The following is a 19,562-nucleotide window of genomic DNA, read 5'->3' as shown; positions in this document are numbered from 1 at the left end:
GAACTGCCTAATGGTTTTGAATACACTAACAGTCTGTCTCCCAAATATACTCATGTGCAATCGATATGAGAAATGCAGTAGCAGATCCATCATTTTGTTGATAAAGGTTTTAGAAGACATTAAATCCATGGGCAATCCCGTCACAGTAGAGAAAGGCATATCACAAACAGCCGATGAGTTCACTTTTGTGGGAAACACCTTTTATTAGCACTGGAAATACACCAACAGTATGTTTTGTGAGACAAAGGCAAATGCTGATTTCTGGAGTCTCACACCAACATAGAACTGTAGCCTTATTACAGCGTCAGCACTGATACAGAAATCTCTAGCAGCAATGCAGGAACAATACGCTATCCAGCTCTCTGTTATGGTGCCTGAGCTAGAAATATGGACAGAATAAAGAATGAAAAAAATTTGGGAGTGCACATGACTGCCCACAGCTGCACAAAATGTAGAGGAGAAAGCTGCCTTGTTTCGAAGTTCTTGTACAAAAAGACTCATCACTTGAGCTCTGCTTTGGTGATCCCCAAGCCAAAAGGAAAAGAAGCTGATCCTTAGGGGCCTAGAGCAAAAATGCTGGAGACAGCAACTTTACACACCAGCAACTTGAAGAAATTAAAGGAACAGCCCAGGAAAGTATTGGCTGGCAATTCTCAGCCTTCTGCACCTGACAGTGCAAGCTGCCAATTGGTTTGGATATCTTGCCATTTCCAGTTTGATGTGACATGAGAAACAAAACTTCTCCTTGTTCTGACTGCTATTTGAGCCCAGCATTTAAATCCCAAAGGAAGAGGCTTTGTTTAAAGATGCTGGTTTCCTCACCCTGCAAGACACATACCAAACAACACCCAGAGCTCTAGCTAATTAACCTTTTATCTCTTAAGCTCTCTGCCCTTTTCCTGGAATCACACCATGAAAACACCGCTCTTGCTCCTGCACCTGGTTTTCCATCCTTCCCTGTGATCGCAGTGCCTTTGGCTGAGAGTCCAAATCCCTGTCTCCTCCAGGCCAGCCCCTTGCATTCAGCTTCCCTGCAGCCTGACAGCCAGATGTGGAGCTCAGCCTCAGGGCCACTTCACTTTGCTTTTCACTCAGACTGAAGAGCTGCATCAGCAACTGACAGCTATTTGGTTATATCTTTTTTAATCGTTTGACTTGCATACATGTGATCAACTGAAGCGTGCTCACAGCTGCTGGAAAAAGCAGACAACAGAGAATCTCCAGCTTGCCCTGTGGATGCAACAGAGGAGTCAGGACTCAATTTCTCAACAGGAATGCCTCCAGATCACACTGGACACAAGCATCAGTGCAGGAAGCCCAGTTGCTATACACAAACCATAAACTGTCTGTCAACACCCAGAACTGATCCTGCCCAACTTCCTAAATAACCTAGCCCCGCAATGTTGTTCTGCTGAATCTCTAGAGCTCTGCCAATATTTCTTGGACTGCCCATCTCCAGCTGTGAATATACTGAGACCCGTATTCTCCATACATTCATATTTCAAAGGCAGAAGCTGGGAATGAAAGTGTTACCCACTTCTAAAGCTTTCCCTGCACAGAGGTGCCCACAAGGTGTCAGAACAAGCAGCAGCTCACCACCACTCCCATTACAGAGGTAACAAAGCTGTCGAGCAGGAGGGGAGTTTTTTGCTCCCAACAACTTCCTAAAGCGCCTGGTGCAGACATGGCGGCATAGCACACCAGGTAGGCTGGTACCTGCAGGACACCAGCAACCTGAGAACGCCATACAGGAAATAATCTAACACCTGAAGCAAGGAATACAAGGGATTAATACATTTTATGCAATTTAAATCAAAGGGTCCTTATAACTCCTGCCTGAAACACTTAGGAAAACTAGAAAAGTATAGCAGCCGTGGAAATATTTTCCTGCTTCTGGGCAGAGAAAGGTTAAGTACAGCCCTGTGCACATCAGTTACGTGCAGTTACACAGGCTCAGCTCAGAATCCGTTTACGCAGAACTGGGAGCGCATGTCATGGATTTGGGTTGTAGCTTTTATTTGTACAGCCCTCATCGGGGCTTCAGAGCTCTTCAATATTAATCATAACAAAAATAAATTAGGTAAAAGATAGCAGAGCAGAAGCCCCAAGAGCAGAAAAAAAGATGGCAATACACCCAGTGCTTCCAGTCTGGTTACAAACTGTGGTGGATAGCAAACTTTCCAAATTCCTTTGAAATATTGGAGTGCTGCACGGATATGATGGATTTAGACTCAAGACATTGAAGAACTATCCAAGAAAACAAAGCCTTTGATTTACACTCAAGTAAATCTTCCTCTGGATTAATCTGCCCAGCTCTGAGATAACATGCAGATTTTTTTACACAGCCTAACATAAACAAATCCTCCATGTGCAGTGAATGGTGGGGCAGCAAAAAGGAAAGCAGTTTGGGAGCATGTACTTTCCAAGGAACGGAAAAACACTTTGTCATTCACTCTGGGTTTGGCTTTCAGAAGTGCTGCCAGGGCACTGAGTGTTTGATATAATCAGTCTGCTACCAAGAGCTTCATTTAAGCACAGAGAGCTGCCTGCATCACTGGGTGATTCCCAAAACAACAGGGGGTCTGGGTAACATCACCTCACCCACTTCTGCTCTCCCTCAGCTAAACGTGACAGAGCAATTGTGCAGAGGGCTCCAGCCTGATGAAACTAGTGTGGACTCATGCAACTGCATAAACCAGCATTACTGGTCCCCAGGGGATACAAGGCTATGAAGGCAGACTTGCAATTTTTCAGTCAACAAAACGAGCCTTCGCAACTGGGCATCATGTACTTTTCTTCCATCTTCTGCTATCACCAGCATCAGTCTGATGTTTCACTGCTCCCTGCAGGAACAAGCCACAGTGCTGCAACATGGACTAAGGTGGGATGGGTTCTCCTTTAACCTGCACAGACCTTACAGGAAAAAAAAGTCTTGATTTCTGTTCCCGGATTTTATCAACAGTAAGCCTAACCTCAGCAGTAACACCCTCCCTGCCAGTCCTGGCTGGACTCAGCTCTTCTTTGCTCTTACACTCCAGCCTCTGCCCCCAGGCTGCTGGGGGGGTGACTGCCCACCAAGCCCCTCTCTCCCCAGCAGGTTTTGTCCAAGGAAGGAGGCAGCTCCCTCAGGCTGGTTTTGAGCACAGCCTCTGCTGCAGAGCCCATTGCCTGCAAGCTGTGAGCACACAGGTGCTGAGCTCTGCTGGGGGAAAAGAGCTCAGCTCCACAATTGTCTGCTTCAAAATCCCTGCTGTGTCCATGAGTTTGCTTTCTTCACCAGCAATGTTTTAGGAACAGCTGAGCACTCGGATTCCCCTTTCCCTGGGACTGAAAACCAAGCAAACCCAGCTAGCACACACAGCTGCTCCTTCATCTAGCAAGAACAGTGTTTTGCATCTGGCTAGGCCACTCCTCAAAAGCATGGTGAGAAAAAACACTTGGATAACAGTCAATTAACACAACAAAAGACACTTGGAAGTAGTACTTTGCATGCAAAATGATATCCCTGCAGCCAGCATCTTCTGGGTTTCTACCCCATGCATTTTCTTCATGCAAGGAAAACTTACCTATTCTTCTTGGCACATCTCAGGCATCACATCGCTTCCTAAAGACACAGACCTCTTGTTGGGATAGCCAAATAAAGCCTGAGTTAGCAATATGGGTTCTTCAAGCAGTTTGTCCTCAGTGGTACATCCAGCAGATTCCTATCACTGGCAAGTCTTGGCCAAGTGACTGTGTATTGCACTGTAACAACAGTTACAGAGATCACAGTTGGCGAGTGACAGTATAACAGTTTTTGGCACTTAGTCTGATGCACTCCAACATCTTTTCTCATGTGTCTACACTGAACCACCTCACAGCAGTTTGAAGCAATAGTCCTTATACACCTTTGTGGAAACTGAGGCACAGCCCTGCACTGACCGTCCCAGGGCCACCTCACCTGCTCAAAGGCAGGATTGGAAAGCACACCGAGATCTGCCAACTCTCAAGACTCCGGCTTCAGCAACAAACCACCCGATCACAAGCAAAATCACTAGGATAGCAAGAGACCCAAGTCTTGTAGCTCTCAAGTCCATTCAAATTGCAACAGGTCTTGGCTGAAGATGAGGTGCAGCACTGCCAGGAGGGAGCATGGACAGACACACAGACTGCTGTTCAGGGCAGTTTCCTACACCTGAAGCAGGGCACAAAGGGCTCCATTTTACACCCCTTTCCAGGAATAGCAGAAGAAACAGCCAGGAGGTTACAAACATCAGGACATTATGTAGAAAGCTAAAGGAATCAAGTGAAATAACTCATGCCAGTTATTTTACAATGCCCCTGGCCCTCACCTACCACACTGTGGACAGACTGGTGGGGAGGGTGTGGAAGAGGCGGACACCATCTCCAGCTCAACAGCTCCCATTACAACCAGCTGACTGCTTAATAGGGAGATCCTGGATTTGGGAAGTTCTTGGACAAGTACAGTATTAGGTTAGTTAACAAGCCTAAATGTACATCTGTCCCAGAGCGCCACATTTCCTGTATGACAAGCCCCATAAGAAGGGGAAATTAGTTTTTTCCTTCATCAATGTCTGTCTCTGTTCCAGAGGCTTTGGCTTTTTGTCCCTGCAGGAGCTTCCCCAGGGAAGCTATTTCCTTGAGGTGAACTTTCTCCTCGTGCCCAACCTTCACCTGAGCAAGGGTGACAGAGGGGCCCCAGCCCCATCTTCAGGAGGTCTCCAAGGCTGAGGCTGGCCAGGATGCCTGCAGAGACCAGCCTTGCTCTGCATCAGGCAGCAGCTTGCTGGCAGACACCCTCAAAGAAAAGGCAATTGCACAGCAGCTGATCTGCAGTTGCCCACTCCGCTCCCTCTGGAGAGGGACACTGGGACAGGAGCTGGCCCCAGTGCATGCTTTTGAGCACATACACCCCAGAGGTGCCAGCCTGGACCCAGAGTCCCTGTGAGGCTAAGAGTCCTCATTCACACACAGCACCCCGAAGCTGCAGCACAGGGTCCCCACCAGCTTGCAGATGTAGGAAACTAGACTCCTTCCCTCCTAGTGTGGCTGACACCCCCACCTCAAAATCTGAGGTTTAGGCAAAAGGCTAATAGTGGAGGAGCTGGAGTCATCTCTCATCCTGCCCTCCTCCATATACATCATTTCAGGCTGAAAACTGTGTGAGCAGCAAAATAAGCCCTTGAGCAAAATCTAGTGACTGTGTGCGACCTTACCCCTGCAGCACATTATCTTGAGGTGAATTAATGTGTTGACAAAGTTTTAATACATTCTAACCTCCAGCATCAGAAAGACCTTCATCAACAGCCACATGGCCTGGCAGCCTGCTCCTTTGTTTATGCTATGCTTGCATGAAGTTTGCAATAGAGTCAATGACAAGAGCATACATCAGTTTCTTAAAATTGTTAATTTTGTCTGTAGACACTTCTGATATCCTTAACCTTCCAGCTACTTGCCATCCATAGAGAAAGCATTTGGGAATACAGCCATGACCACACTTTATTGGGAGAAACACACTTAAGCCTAGAAAGATCAACGTTCAGCTTGAAAGGTAGTATCATTGCAGGAGTTAGAGTCAAGGGTATATTGGCTACTGGCTGAGTTTCTTGACTATCACACAGACAGGTCCAGTGAGGCTAGACAAGGGGTTTTTTGCTGCCTGCTTAAGCATACAGCACAACAAGTACACTCAACAGCAAGGAGATGATGGGAGCGTGGTTGTGCAAAGGGTTCAGAACATGGACAGGTGAAATTCAGGCTGCAGAAAAGTCACAACTATTCATCTCTGTTATCTTGGGCAACTCACTTCTACATATATTTTTAACTTGACTGACAGAAAAATGGATTTTATATATAACAGAAAACTGATAAGCAAAACAGTAGATAATGCCTTCAAGGGCTCTCATACACAGCAAAGCCTAATATGCTTTGAGGCTATTTTGTACTCTTCAATATCAATGTAGCAACAATTTGCCATTTATTTCAACAGAAGCAGGTTCATTTAAATTGTCCTGAAGCTTTGTGGAGGTCAGCACAGTGCTGGTATGACACTACAGACAACAGCATAAGCAGAGACAAACTGACAGGCCTGGGGGAGTGGGAAACACCTTCAGTCACATGGTAGCAGTGTCCTTTTGTTCCTGGTTTGTGTGACATTTTTAACAAAATGTAATGCAATTCATAGATAAAGGTTCTGCTAAAGTTAAGTTTGAGGTATGACTTAAGTCATGCTAAAGTTAAGTTTGAGGTGCAGGACTTGACAGGGCTGTGGAAGCCCAACTCACTGCATAGAAGAGCTGGGATAATGGCAGAGTCCTCCAAGAAAGGCACAAACAGTGTCTCCGTACATGCCAAGAGGAGGCACAAGAGAACCAAGGGGTTCCAGAAAATTTAGGGAGGAGAAAATTTCAGAGTGTGAAGGAAGAAAGATTGCACATGCAAGTCAGAAGAGTCTTTTCCACAGGAACCCCAAATGGCATGAAATCTTTGTGACCTTGTGTTGGCCTAAGCAGCAGCAACCAGTATCATCCCATTGCACATGGCATAACTCTCACCCCAAATAGCCCAGCTTGAGGATATGAACATGCAGCAGCTCAGACTCAGGGCAGATCAGATAGCAAACTTATAGAAAGAGCCACATTCCCCCAGCCCTTCCACAGGGCAGGCAGCACAAGGAGAAGACATGCCCTGGTTGCTTGCTGGGCTGGCAATATCAGCAGGACTCAGTCATCAGCTGCAAGCAGAGCCTGAGACAGAGCAGCCAGATGGAGGACTCCATGGGCTGGAGCTGTGGAGGACAGCCTGTAAGAGACATTGCAGTTCCTCTGTACAGAAAGGCTGAATTATGCACTGCTCCTTGGATCCAAGGGACAAAGCTGAAAGCTGCTCATCTGGCAGCAGTGAGACTTCAGCAAGGAGCAGCACAGGGCTTTAGGAGAGAGATTGGTATTGGGTGGGTCACATACAGAATAAACCTCTTAACTGGTACAGCCACTATTGAGAAAGCAACTGAGCAGAACAGCATTTCTGCAAACTTACTTCAACTTCACTGAATTTACATTGCTACATAATACAGCTGACAAACAGCAAGCAATACCTCTTAACAAACGAAACATTTACACCTCTGAAAGACATTCCTGATGTACAAGTTTGCTTCCAAACAGTAACAGAGGAAAAAGGTACCCCCTTTTCTGAGCCATTCATCTGCACTCACTGTCCACCCCAACAGCTGTAGAGCTTCAGTTCTGCCTAATACCTCTCCAGATTTATTGGATGCCCAGCTAGAAAGCTCTGATTGTTCCCTGTTGCAGTATTTTGCCATGGGTGAGGAATGTGGGAGGGATCCATAATATTTTTATGACTATTATATAACCTTCTGTTAACTTGATGGGATAAGTCACAGGGCCCTCCCTGAGAAGAGGGCAAGCATCCCTTGAAATGGATGCTCATGAAGAGGCATAGAGGTCAAACCAACAGTGGAGCCTGAACACTGGTAGGAGTTTTAATTATGAATTATGAATCTAGCTACTATAGGTTGCTATTTTGGGAGCTGCTAAATTAACAGGCAAGTAAGAAACAGGAGGATCTCCTCAAAAGATAGGGCACTTCTGCCTCCCGCCCATTAAGGGATGTGAAATTTTTAAGTCCTGGATCTGAAACAGCAGTGATTTGTGGCGCCTGATTTATGAAGGTCACAGAGCACCAATGCAAAATCTTGCCTCCACTTCTGTCTCTCCTCATGGCAAGGGGAAAGCTAATCCCCCAGAATCCCTCTCACCAGCACAGATTATGTTGCTTAAAAAAGGGTATCATCTTCCCTCAGTTCACTTTACATGGTCTGGAGAGTAAAATAGGGTGGCTTCTGACTAGAGCTGGATAATGCAACGTTCTATCAGCTTTAACATGGCAACATTTTCTTATGAGAGTTTTGCAAGCAGACTTGAATCTAAAACAAGAATAACTTCAGTTAAAAGTGGAAATATCAGATTAAGAGAGTTCAGATTCCTGAAAAGAGAATTTCACCTCCTTCTAAGACCTCCCTTTTCTGCCTTTCTGAAAAAGGTTAAAGTTTCCTTTGAATTTTGTGCCAGAGTTGAAACAAATTTTACCATAGGCTACAGGAGATTCATAATCCTGCAGTCCCCATCATAGGAAATTCCTTATCTGTTAACTGAAAATGCTGCCACGGCTATCCCATAAAGATGTTAAGCCACCAAACCAGTGATAGTGAAATTTGTATCTGCCGACACCCCTGAAAGGCAGCCTTAGCATCAAAAAGGCAAGCTAAGCCCCAGCTCCTTTCAGGGCTCAGGAGACCCCAGTGTGGAAGGGAAAACCCCATTCCCAGGAGAGTGGAGCGACTGTGGGGTGCTGGGGGCTCACAGCAGGCATGCCTGCAGAGAGGGAGGGTTTCAGCATCCTTTCTCACCAGATCACTGCAGCATTAGGAGCCTGGACACTCAGCAGTTAGCTCCCTGGAAACACTGCTGCTCACACCAACACCAGGTGAGCTGGCAGTCAGATGCAGAGCCTGCTTGAACCTCAAAACCCCACTCATTTCCCCTGCTTTTTTGCCAGCAAAGCACAAAACAGGCCAGGGAGTCTTGCACTATCTACAAGTTGGGGGGGGGGGGGAAGTACTTTTTCCTTCTCTTCATAATTAAAGCTCTTCTCATCAGAGGGCATGAGGGCAATTTACCTCCTCAAGGGGAGGGGGTTGCTGGCATTCAGCTAATGGAAACAGGCTGCTGGCTAACGGGTGGTCTGCAAGCCCTGTTTGTTTGTGCAGGGAGCAATCCCAGCCATGGCAGGTAAGCAGCACACTGCCCTTGCTGCTCTGAGTAGCTATACTCACAAACTGCCTCAGTCAGCAGCTACACAAAGTCTACTGAGGACAGGACTGCTGGGCAGGAATTTAGCACCATTTACACCACCAGGCTGGGTGAGCAGCACCATCTCCTTCAAGGAGCCCAATACCACCAGCAGAGTCCTTGTTGCTGCAGGATGGCCAGGGAAACAAACCCTGAGGCTTGAAGCAGGGTTACATACTTCAGACTCATGAAAGTTTCATTTACTCTCCTGTAATGGCTAAAGGAAGGAATCAGTTGCACTGAATGCAGCATTTCTACCAAATACATTTAGGGTAAGAAAAAACCTTTCAGCTGGGACCAAAGCTATTTGTGGACACAGGCCAGCTCCAGCAGACGTTTCAGGAGAAACGTCACTAGAGCTGCAGCAGGCTGTGTGCCACCGGAGATGCTGGCAGGAACAGATCCACTCCACTCCCTCCATGTGTGTAGGAACAAAACATTTTATGAACTTTTTTCATTCCACTTTAGAAGCAGAACCAAACATGAAGCCTTAGACCGTAGCAAAATGGGACTAGCCACCCCTGCCCAGCCAACCAGCAGCTGTGAAGCTAGGCTAGTGACAGCACCAAAACCCATGACTCATCATACATTGCCTAGCTGATAATTCCTTATTTTCTCCCCTATCTTTGCACCAGACACGCCCAGCAGTAACTCAGCTGAAGCCCATAAACCCAAGGCCTCTATTTTGCTTTTAGTCAAGGCTTATGCCTGAGCAGACCCACTGGCAAGCACCGAAACACTCATGTCTAACTCAAAGCACCGCACTAGTACATGGCAAACACGACCAAGCAGGGCTGCATGCCCAGAGTGCACATGCTGTAGCAGCAACATTCAGTTTGCTACAGCTGAGTGTCTCACCTGGCCCCAGACCCCACTAGGGTCACTTGCTCATTGCAGCCTGCCCAGCTACCAAGCCCCCCCAGTTTCCAGCAGAGCCAGACACAGCACAAGCTCCTGCCCACTCTGCCAGGCGCTCAGCAGTGCAGCTCTGCCCCACAGGGCAGTGCACTTCTCTGGAAGAGACACTCACCTTCAGCGCTAGCCTTTCACCTAGGTGTCTCCAGCTCCTACCGCCAGGCAGATCCTACTTTCAAGGTGCTATTTTGGTGGGTGAAGTAAAAAAAAAAAAAAAAAAAAAACCAGAAAAAAAAAAGAGACCCATAAGATGGTCAGTTTGGTTGGAACCTCCAAGAGCAAAAAAGAGGCAACCTAGGAGGCAGCACAGTTGCTCTGGGCACATACCCATACTTCCAAACGCAGATCAAGTGACAGCAGCAACAGAGGGGCAGGGCTCATTCCCTGATACCTCAAAGCCCACTTCCCAAACCATAGTGACTGTGCCCAGCTTAGAGCTGCCTTCTCCACAGGAACAAACATCTCCCAGTAAAATATACCCAGCTGCTGCCTTTGATATTTAAGTATCCTGCTGTGCTCGCATAGGCCACCACAACCAGCCAAGCCCACCCTTCACCTGAGAGGTGACCTCGTCTCCCAGGTGAAGCCAATCTTTTCTCCTAAAACCCCAACCACAATTCCCCCAGGTGCAGCCTGGGAAGCAGGGAAAAGGATGGGGAAGAAACAAACACATGGATGCCAGCCAGTAGATGAGTGACAGTATCTATCGCTAACCCCAGATCACAGCTTTAAGCATTGGGATAATCCCGTAACAGCATGCTGAGAACATTTCTGGAGGGCACGATGGCAAGCTGCCTTTGGGCAAGCTGCGGCAGTGCACAGGATAAAGCGAAGTTCACGATCAGGTACAAATATGTTGTGCTCAGGCACATGGTCTGTTTGCATAACAATCTGCCTGAAACATTGCTTTCTTTTTAACGGGAACAATTTGTCAAAGGGTTTGTACCTCAAAGTGGGTTATAACTTTGTGCTTTAAATTAATAAGAATGTTTCTCCTTTCTAAATAGTTGCCATCCAGAAACAAGGCGCTCTAGCTGGTTCGTGACATCCCCCAAATAGTCAGCAGCAGAAAGGAGACAGTCCAAGCAAGGAGCTTGTTAACAATCCACAGGCTGAAAGTCATCTGATTTTTTTTTTTTTTTTTTTTTTTGAAAAGGCTGAATATAATCAGAAAATCATGAGGTAGAGTTGGAGAAAGAGGTAAGAAAATTTCATGCATCTTTGGAGATTTTATTCTTGGTTTTGCTGCAATTTTGACTTGAAAATACACCATGAGCTGTAGCCCAGCAGGACCGCGTTCACAGAAGATCCTCTGCTGAAGTCTGTCCACCTCCCACCTGATCTTAACAGAGAATTTCTGAATAATAAATGCTATTTTCAATGTTTGTTTTGACCAACTTTACACAAACATTTCCTGTGAAGAAGACAAAGGCAAATCTGAGAGAAGTTACTTCCTATTTGGCACCAAAACCTGGTCTGAAGCCATTCCTCAAACTCAACCCTGTTGCGCACAAGCAGACCGGGTCTTTCCCCTGCTGCCCTCTACAGGCATCATGGTGCTGGCAAGAGGAGAGAGCAACCCAGCAGCTGCACCATGCCCACAACAATTGAGCAACAGTCCTGTCTAATGTTTCATTTTTAATAAGTATTCCCAACTGAAAAGCAAATGCTGCCCCACAGCATATTTCTAGTAAACAAAAGAAGACAAATGCATACCAGACATGAGGGGTGTGGGGGGAAGAGGAATGCATAATCAGCTCCCAACTGTCATCGCTTGGTTTCTCCTTCTAGGGGGGTTTGCACTGAGGGAACAGCAGCAAATCTCCTGGGGGCTCACAGGAGGAGAGGCCTGAATTAAAGCATTGCATCTAGAAACCTCAGGCCTCACTCTGGTCAGATTTACATGATAACCAAAAATGATGAAATCAGTATAAGACTGTCTCTATATAGACATATATAGAGACATCTCATAGTCATAAGACTGGGTGGATGAAACTGAGTTGTTTTTGCAATTGCTGGGCAAGGCAAAGCCAAGTCGTATTCAAGTGCAGCTTCCCCTGAGAGAATGTTTAAAGAAGGGCCTGAATCTGACCCGAGTTCACATCCAAAGGTGACCTCAACTTCTGGCCCTTTTTCCCGCACCGGGAGACACCAGCATTCATGACCACACAGCCAAGCAAGCCCTGGAGTTACCTCCAGCCTCCTCAGTTTTCACTCATATCCCCCCTCCCTAACCTTCATGCATCTTCTTCCATCCTCTTCTTTAGCTTATTAAGTCTGTGGTGGCCTCTCAAACATACTAAATATGAACGTGTGGACCCAGCTATGCAAATAAAATGGCCTATGTGGTGAGCACACATGAGAGCAGGGGGCCTTTCCCATGGATGGGAAGGCTGATTGCCAAGCAAATCCCAAACCCTGCACTCCTGCACAGAGAAAGGGAGCCTAAGATTTAGGAGCAGTCACAACTTTTCTTAAAACAGCTGATCTTTTTCTCTACCTAGGGTGGGAAATGCCAGTTACTGGCAGTGCTAAGATCTGCCTCCAGCACCAGGAGATGGAGACCTGAAGGAAAGAGGGTCAGGGGACAGGAGGACATGTAGGGAGGAATTTTTATGGATGAGTGGTATGTAACTAGCAGGGGAAAGATTTCTCCAGGTTTACTGTTGCTGGTATATGTGTACATCAGTGTTGACCAGGGTGCACGCCATATGGGGGCAGCTCTGGGCATGATGGGAATAATTTGTTTGAGCGACTCCCTTCTTGTTCCTTCCTGAAAGAGAAGAAGCTCAGACTGGAAAAATAGGTCAGGGGGGCAGTTCAGGAGAAGACTGCCAGACAGCTGCCTCTCCATCTCCTGTGCAAAGTCCCATGGCGGCGGGGGATCTGACCCTCTGTCAGGTGAGTGGATGTCCCAGGGGCTGTGTGTAGTGTGCGAACGGCGAGCTCTCGCTCATGCACACCCTCTGCTAGGTTAGAGGGTGACTTTGCTACCTGCCCCACAGTGAGTCTCTTCTGACTGAAGAGGTCTTCATCAAGCTGCTGGCTCTGATACAGTCCTCTGTGCCTCCCCACGGGTGAAAAGGGGCAGGAAGAAGGTGGTCCAGGGCACGTGGCCACCTAAGAGGGTGAGCTCACAGGGTGGGACAGCAGTGAGAGCACACCCAAGCTCTGGCTCCCTGTCACACTAACACAGGACTGAGCCTGCTCCTACTTTTCAGCAGGCACAGAAGAGCCCACGCCAGGTTCAGGGACTGGACGTCAGTGCAAAGTGAGATACAACACAGCCAGTGGTACCCAGAATCACAGGGCATGCCCAAACCAGACAAATACAATACATGGCAGAAACTTCTGCCCATTACCACAGACTCACACCTGGAGATCTGATGTGACGGACAAACTCAAGTTTACACCCCAGCTTTCCAGCTGAGGCCAGGACAGCCTCCTCCTCTCCCTCCAAATCACACTAGCCATGGCAGGGTCATAGAGTTTGCAGGGGAAGCCTCCTCTTTTCCGACTCAGTGCCCGGTGCCTAGGCTGGGGGACAGAGAGTTGGTGTTTGGGGTCCCTCCAGCAACTCATCTAACCTCATCTGACCCCCGTCTCCAGGAGTTCTGTCTCCTTTGCTGCTGCTTCTCCTTGCTCTCAGCCTCTTCCTATTCCCAGCCCCAGCTAGGGGTGATGTGACAAACCTCCTGGTTTTAAACCTATACACTTGAAACCCTTTTAGACAACATAGTAAAAGAGGTGATGGATCCTGCTGTGCTTGTTTGCTTTGCGATCTTTTGGAAGCAATGCCAAGTAAAATGAAGCCCCAGAATAAATCCTAATGAACCAGAACATTTTCACAAATAACCTCAGCTACACAGCTTGCAAGTCCTCAAGCATTTCTACATCTCTGCAGCCAAAAACATATGTTTTGTGTTGCTTCACGTAAATCTCTCTGGTTATGTACCTGCATAAACCCTTCTATAAATTGCTCACTGGGCCTTGAAATGCAGCAAGCAGGCTCTTTGATGTATGTCTCAATCACCAGGTGCATCAATCACTGCTGTGCACACCTTGGTTGCTCCCACGCAGGGAGAAGTTACCAGTCCCCTTTGCCAGAAAAGAGGGCAAAAAGTCAAATAGTTTTCATGGATGGATAAATGTCTGTGGGCTAAACTTCATGCACAGAGCTTGTTTACACTGAGAGTTACTAGCACTTCCTCCTCTCGCTAGCTGATAAAATACTCTGCCTCCATCCATCCTTACGAAATATACTCCAGACCGAGAGCCTGCACATGAATATTTGATCTCTTTGTGAGCTCCTTTTACACTACTGCATTTCCTCCTGTGGTGGCAATTTCTCTCTGTACAGTAGTAAGTAAAACATCAGCCTTATTCTGTGGTGTTAAGGTGGTATGTCAGTCTAGTTACAGACCCACTCTGCACAGAGGTGGATCTCACTCTTCATCATCACAGCACAACTTTTAGCATTTATTCTGAGTCCTGGGAATGAATCGTGTTTTTAGGTTAGAGTTTAGCTGAGTAACTTTCTTGACTGAGAGCTACCATCGGATTTCACAAGGGATGTGCAGACTCATTGACAGGCAGGAAAGATTCATCATCCTTGAGTGAGCTGTGCTGCTGACCTGCTGTGTGATACTGTCTGGATCAAGGCTTCACTCTGCCTCAGTTTCCGCATTCAAAAGGAAAATGACTCAGTGCAATAGAAAAACTGAGAGCGTATACTTTATGTTGACATAGCGCTCCTGTTGGCCATGTTGTTGGGTCTCGATGAGAGTCAGCCTGCCTATACCGTACACTATAACATGTCACGCTTCTCCAGGGAAAGCAACCCCTTGTGAATGCCCTCTCACCCCTGCACGTGGCTCCTGCACTGCTGCTACGAGTTGCTGTCTCCCAGGGTGACAGCTCATATTAGCAATGTTTTTGTAGAGGGCGGGCTGAAGAGATGGAGAAGTTGGAAGAGGGGAGATGAAGCCTTAGACAGCTTGGCCAGCAGTTCAAACACCTAGTGTGACAGCCCAGAGCTCATATCCACTGGCAGCTACTGACGAAGGAATCGGCTGGCTTTGGGAGCAGGCTACAATCTTTATTCAGGGGTCCCAACAGCAGCTGAACTGCTGATTCAGAGAGCATATGTGTGATTGATTTCATCCCTTCTTCAGCTACATACAAATAGGCTGAGGCTGCTCTGGAGTATCTCATGGGTAATTTTTTTGTCTCTGCATCGCTGCTGTATAGTTATCTTTGGTACCCCCTGGGCTCTGTGCTTTCTTGTGACCTGTGGCACGGGGCTGGACTTCTTTTACTACAGCCTATTGTAGTAAAACAAAATGCTGTTATTAAAGGTGGGATGGGTCTTTCAAGCCCCTTATTCACCTCCCTATTTGATCACTCCAGTCACATGGGACTTCTTGTGGGGTGAGAAATTTCTCAGTGCCAGTGGGAATAGTGGATGTTTGCTCACATGGATCACATCCTCCCATGGGGCTGAAATCAATGGCCTTCACATCCAGATCGCAAGCTATGTCTATATTGCAGTAAGTGATCCTAACATAGCCTTTTCCATCTGCTCTGCCTGCCCATGTTTGCCTTACCGATCACTTCTGGCTGCCTCTTAGACAATACCAACCAACATACCCACCTCCTAGGAGGACTTTGTCACATCAAACTCAATATACTCTGGGAGAGTTTTAGACTTCAGCCCAGACGTGCAGACTCTGTGGAAAAAGGAGATGGATCTACTTTTAGTGTGGCAGTCCTTTGAGAGGCACTGATGCCAGCTTCAGCATGACAAGTCTCTCGCAAGTTCTGCAGCAGATTGACTGCTTCATGGTGGGGGGTTCCTGCATGTGTGGGCAACATGGTCTATGTGACATGTCAGCTCATCTTTGAACATGTCTGGAGTCCCTGCAGCCATCGTATGGGAGCAGCTCACAGCGGGGGAGTCTGACCAAGCCCACACTCCTGCAAGAAAGGATGGGAACTGAGGGGCAGCAGGCATATAGAGGACATGCAGGGACTTGTGCAGGGCGTATCCATGCCTCAAGATCACACACGCAGCTCCCTTCGTGTCTTCCTTCCCTCTTTACGTGCCAAGTTGAGATCTCCTGTCATCCACCTAAGAGCCAAGATCAGGCTCCCAAAGACCAGAGATTCCCAAAGAAGAGGGACAAGTCCCCTGAGTCCCCACCACCAAGCCCAGAACTGAGCACTGCTCCCTCTGCCCTGGGCATGCCACAGCAATCCCATCACGCTGAGGCTTCCCCTTCACCCCACGCCTTCTCAGTGGAGGCAAAGACTGAGCAGACCCTGGCGACTAGCTCCTTTGCTGTGTTGCCCCTCAGCACAGTGGAGACACTCCACTGGAGAGGGCTCATGCCTGCGACACAGAGCAGCCCCCCGCTTGGTGCACCGGGCACATCCCTGATGGCAGGAGCAGCCAGCTCCCTCGCAGCTCCCTGGACAGGAGGCTCGTGCATCCCACCGGCTGGCATCTCCTCTCCCTCGTTAATTTGGGGGAGCACCTCTGTCCCTGTCAGGGCTTTGCTGCCTCCACAGTGCTTTCTTTGCAGCTCCCAGCCCCAGTCCTGTCTCAGCTCTCCTAACCACTCACACTCTGCTGTCAGCAAAGAAACTTCACAGGCAGCTGAGAAGCGGCGAGATCGGAGGCATTCATTTCCTTGGGGCTTAGCCTTGAACTTAGTGCCTTGAACATAGTCTCAGCTCTCCTGATGTCTCCTCTCCCTCGTTCCACTGTGGCATTCCTGGTTTAACTGTACTGTCATCCCCCAAAGATCATGGGTTTAAATCATGCAATTAGAAATAATACTACTAATAATAGCAAACAAAGATTTTTTTGCTTGGGAATTTTCTTTTCTCTGGGTTTTGAGCCTCTTTTTGCAGATTTTCTCTGCAATTTTGTGAGATAGAAATGCGTTTTCATGGAGAGTCTTGCATAATCACATGGTTCTGGGAGCTGGGCACCAACCTCTGGGAGCCCTGCTATTGAACTGGAGATCAGATGCATAGTAAATAAATCTGCTTTTGATAGTTCTTGTTACTACAGCTTGGTTTAAGACACACGCATGGGTTTTCAGTGCATACAACCATACACACACACACGCACGCATACATCCTGATCACACATCTCTCTGCCAAGTAGTATGTAAAATACATCAAGCTCAGCACACAGTGCCCAGCCCACCCAGTCTTGGTGAGCAGGGTGGCACTGGGATGAGGATTGATCCCAGCAGTCCTCAGCAGAGCAGAGCCCTGGGGGCTGGCCAGCCAGGACCCTCTCACACACGCTGCCGCAGGGGGCCAGTGTTAGTCCACTTTCTGGAAAGCCTCTAAGGTTGGTGTCAAACAGGTGACCAAACAAGAGAAGGGAAGTTTATGCTGATGTGCTGGGGGTCCCCTTCTGAGCGAGGAGAGTTAGCCTGGGGTCGGGGGGAGGAGGCTTGCAGGTTTCACAGGAAAAGCAGGAGTCACCAGCAAGTCAGAGACACCGTCTACTTAGACCCTTGGCCCTCATCCACCGGAGGGTGATAGATAGGTGCTGTAGAGGTCTGTGAGATCCCCACAAGTACATCAGATGTGTTCTCACATCCACTTTTTGTATAAGATTGCCTTTGCCACAGAGGCACCAACCTCTGTCCCCTTCCTCTGGCAGCACCCCCACGCCATCCCGCACCACAATGTGATGAGCTTTATCAATGCCAGATGCCTGGCTGAGAGCTCACTCCCCAGCCACTGCCAGGCACAAGGCACAGCCTGTGCAAATGCCAGACCTGGCCCCAGGAGAAATGCAGTGCCTCTCCATCCGTGCCAGCAGTGAGAAGGTCCCCAGGAGAGGCTGTGAGCACAGAGGCTCTTCGCCAGCCCCCCAGCTCACACTCTCTGCTGGTTCAGCCTGAGGCACTGGGGCTGTGCTGCCAAAGGCCTCTGGGGCTGGCTGTCCTGATGGAGGACAATTAGGGTGGTAATACTGCTGAGCCTTGACCCCGTCCCCGGCGGGGTGGGAGATTCCCAGAGGAGCAGGCGAATATTCAGCAGCATGTTGGACACCCTTTGATCGCAGAGCATAAAGCGAAACAGGCCAGTTATTGATTCGTGTTCGCTGCAGCTCTGGGCTCTCCCCAGCCCCCTTCAGATCCATGTGGTGTCTATCATGCTGTTCTTGTTCAGGCAGTAAAACTTCACGGTGCCCTTTCATCACCGCCTTGCAGAGGGCTGCCTACAGCCTGCCTTTTGCGGGGAGCAGCCGGGCTGGCGGTGCAGCGGTGGGATCCTGCTGTCCCCTGCCGGGCATCCCCAGCACGGCTTGCAGCGCTGCCCCAGGTTTGAGGACTCCAGAGGGCATGATTTAGTGGTTACAGCAAAGGAAGAGGGGGCACACTTAAGATTTTCTCTCCCGCTCTGCTGTTTATGTGGCTTCAGGCACCCTAGTGCCATGGTTTTTCCCTGCCCCAGGAGAGGAAGGAGGTCTGCCAAGCTCACCTCAGGATGCTCTCAGTTCATTCAGACTGGTTTGGAAAGCTGTGGGCCGCTCGTGATACAAGGCACAGTGAAACCCCTGCTGACTGCAAGGAGATGTTTCACCCAGTGAACCCACAGCTGCAATTCATTGGTGCTTCCAATCAACTGGGTTCATCTACCATTAGCCAGCTGTTGTGAAAATCCGTTTTCACTCCATGACAGGTGACCTGCTGGAAGGAGGGCGCAGGGAGGCAGCACATGGCACCACTGCAAAGGCTCTGGGCACCTGCCTGCTGGCTGCCTGTCGTTCAGCCGCCAAGGGAGAGCGTTGGTGTCAGTCTGCCTCAGATGGACACGTTGGTGGAAGGAGATCCCACCTCCGCTGCTACTGCGCAGAGAGGGGACCAAGGCTGCCAAGCAAGGCTGCTTGACGTGGTGGTTATAGCTGAGGGCTTAGAGAAAGGAGGGGGGAAATAGCAGAAACAAATTTCTAGAGCATTGTGCAAGGCAGTTTGGGAACTGTTTTTACATGATGGGCAGAGAGTGAGAATAGCTGAGTAAGTAAAGCATGTTCCCATAGGTTTCTGGCAGAGCACGGCTTGTGGTGCCCTACGCATCATAACGGGAATCTCCACACACCACAGCACTCTTGCAGCATCACCATTTCGCAGAGGCAAGGCACAAGGTGTGTGCTGCTCCCCCACAGCCTTCCAAGGGTGGCCACTTGGCACAGATGCTGCACTGTGGCCTTGGTCACAGAATAATGACCACGGTGGCCGTGCCACAGCAAAATTACTTGAGTAAAGTGTAAGGAGGGAGAGATGAAGATGAGGACTAGCATCACCATGAAACCCTAACACTGAAATAAAATCCTCTCAAATCAACCCATATATCACTGGAAGCAGCCTGTAAATGTGAATTCTGGCTGGCAGCCAAAGTGCAAATGGCAAGCCTCTGTGCAAGAGAAGTGGCTTAATGTGCAGTGGAGACCACTGCTATTACATGTCCCAGAACAGGCTGTGCTGGTGCATAGGTTTTCCAGTGTTGGTTACAGGCTATTAAACCCCTCTAAGGTCATAAGTTCTCAGTCCTCTTCTGACTGCATAAATTCATTCGTAAAAACCTCACCAAAACACACTCAAATGGCTCACAGTTTCACTGAGGGTATCATCTCCCCACTTGAACAGAGGTAGAACGAGAAGGGATCCCTCTACCAAGAAAAAATCAGGTTCATGTGAGGTTGCTTTACAGAAGCAGTAGCCAAAAAATTCCTAAATGGAAGAAAGG

General features: G+C 48.4%; 1 long non-coding RNA gene across 1 annotated transcript; it reads right to left on the bottom strand.

Annotated features, from left to right (window-relative positions):
- Positions 1-203: 203 nt before the first annotated feature.
- On the bottom strand, positions 204-10,186 carry LOC127017931 (uncharacterized). The gene is made up of 4 exons (XR_007766656.1): positions 10,113-10,186; positions 9,901-9,968; positions 3,567-3,744; positions 204-2,913 (listed from the first exon to the last, which is right to left on the bottom strand). It is a non-coding gene; the product is annotated as an uncharacterized LOC127017931 (long non-coding RNA).
- Positions 10,187-19,562: the final 9,376 nt, after the last annotated feature.

The sequence above is a fragment of the Gymnogyps californianus genome, chromosome 6, assembly GCF_018139145.2.
Source record: "Gymnogyps californianus isolate 813 chromosome 6, ASM1813914v2, whole genome shotgun sequence".
In the NCBI taxonomy this organism is placed as follows: Eukaryota; Metazoa; Chordata; class Aves; order Accipitriformes; family Cathartidae; genus Gymnogyps; species Gymnogyps californianus.
The sequence above is the reverse complement of the archived record's forward strand: the minus strand, read 5'-3'. Positions and strand labels throughout refer to the sequence as shown.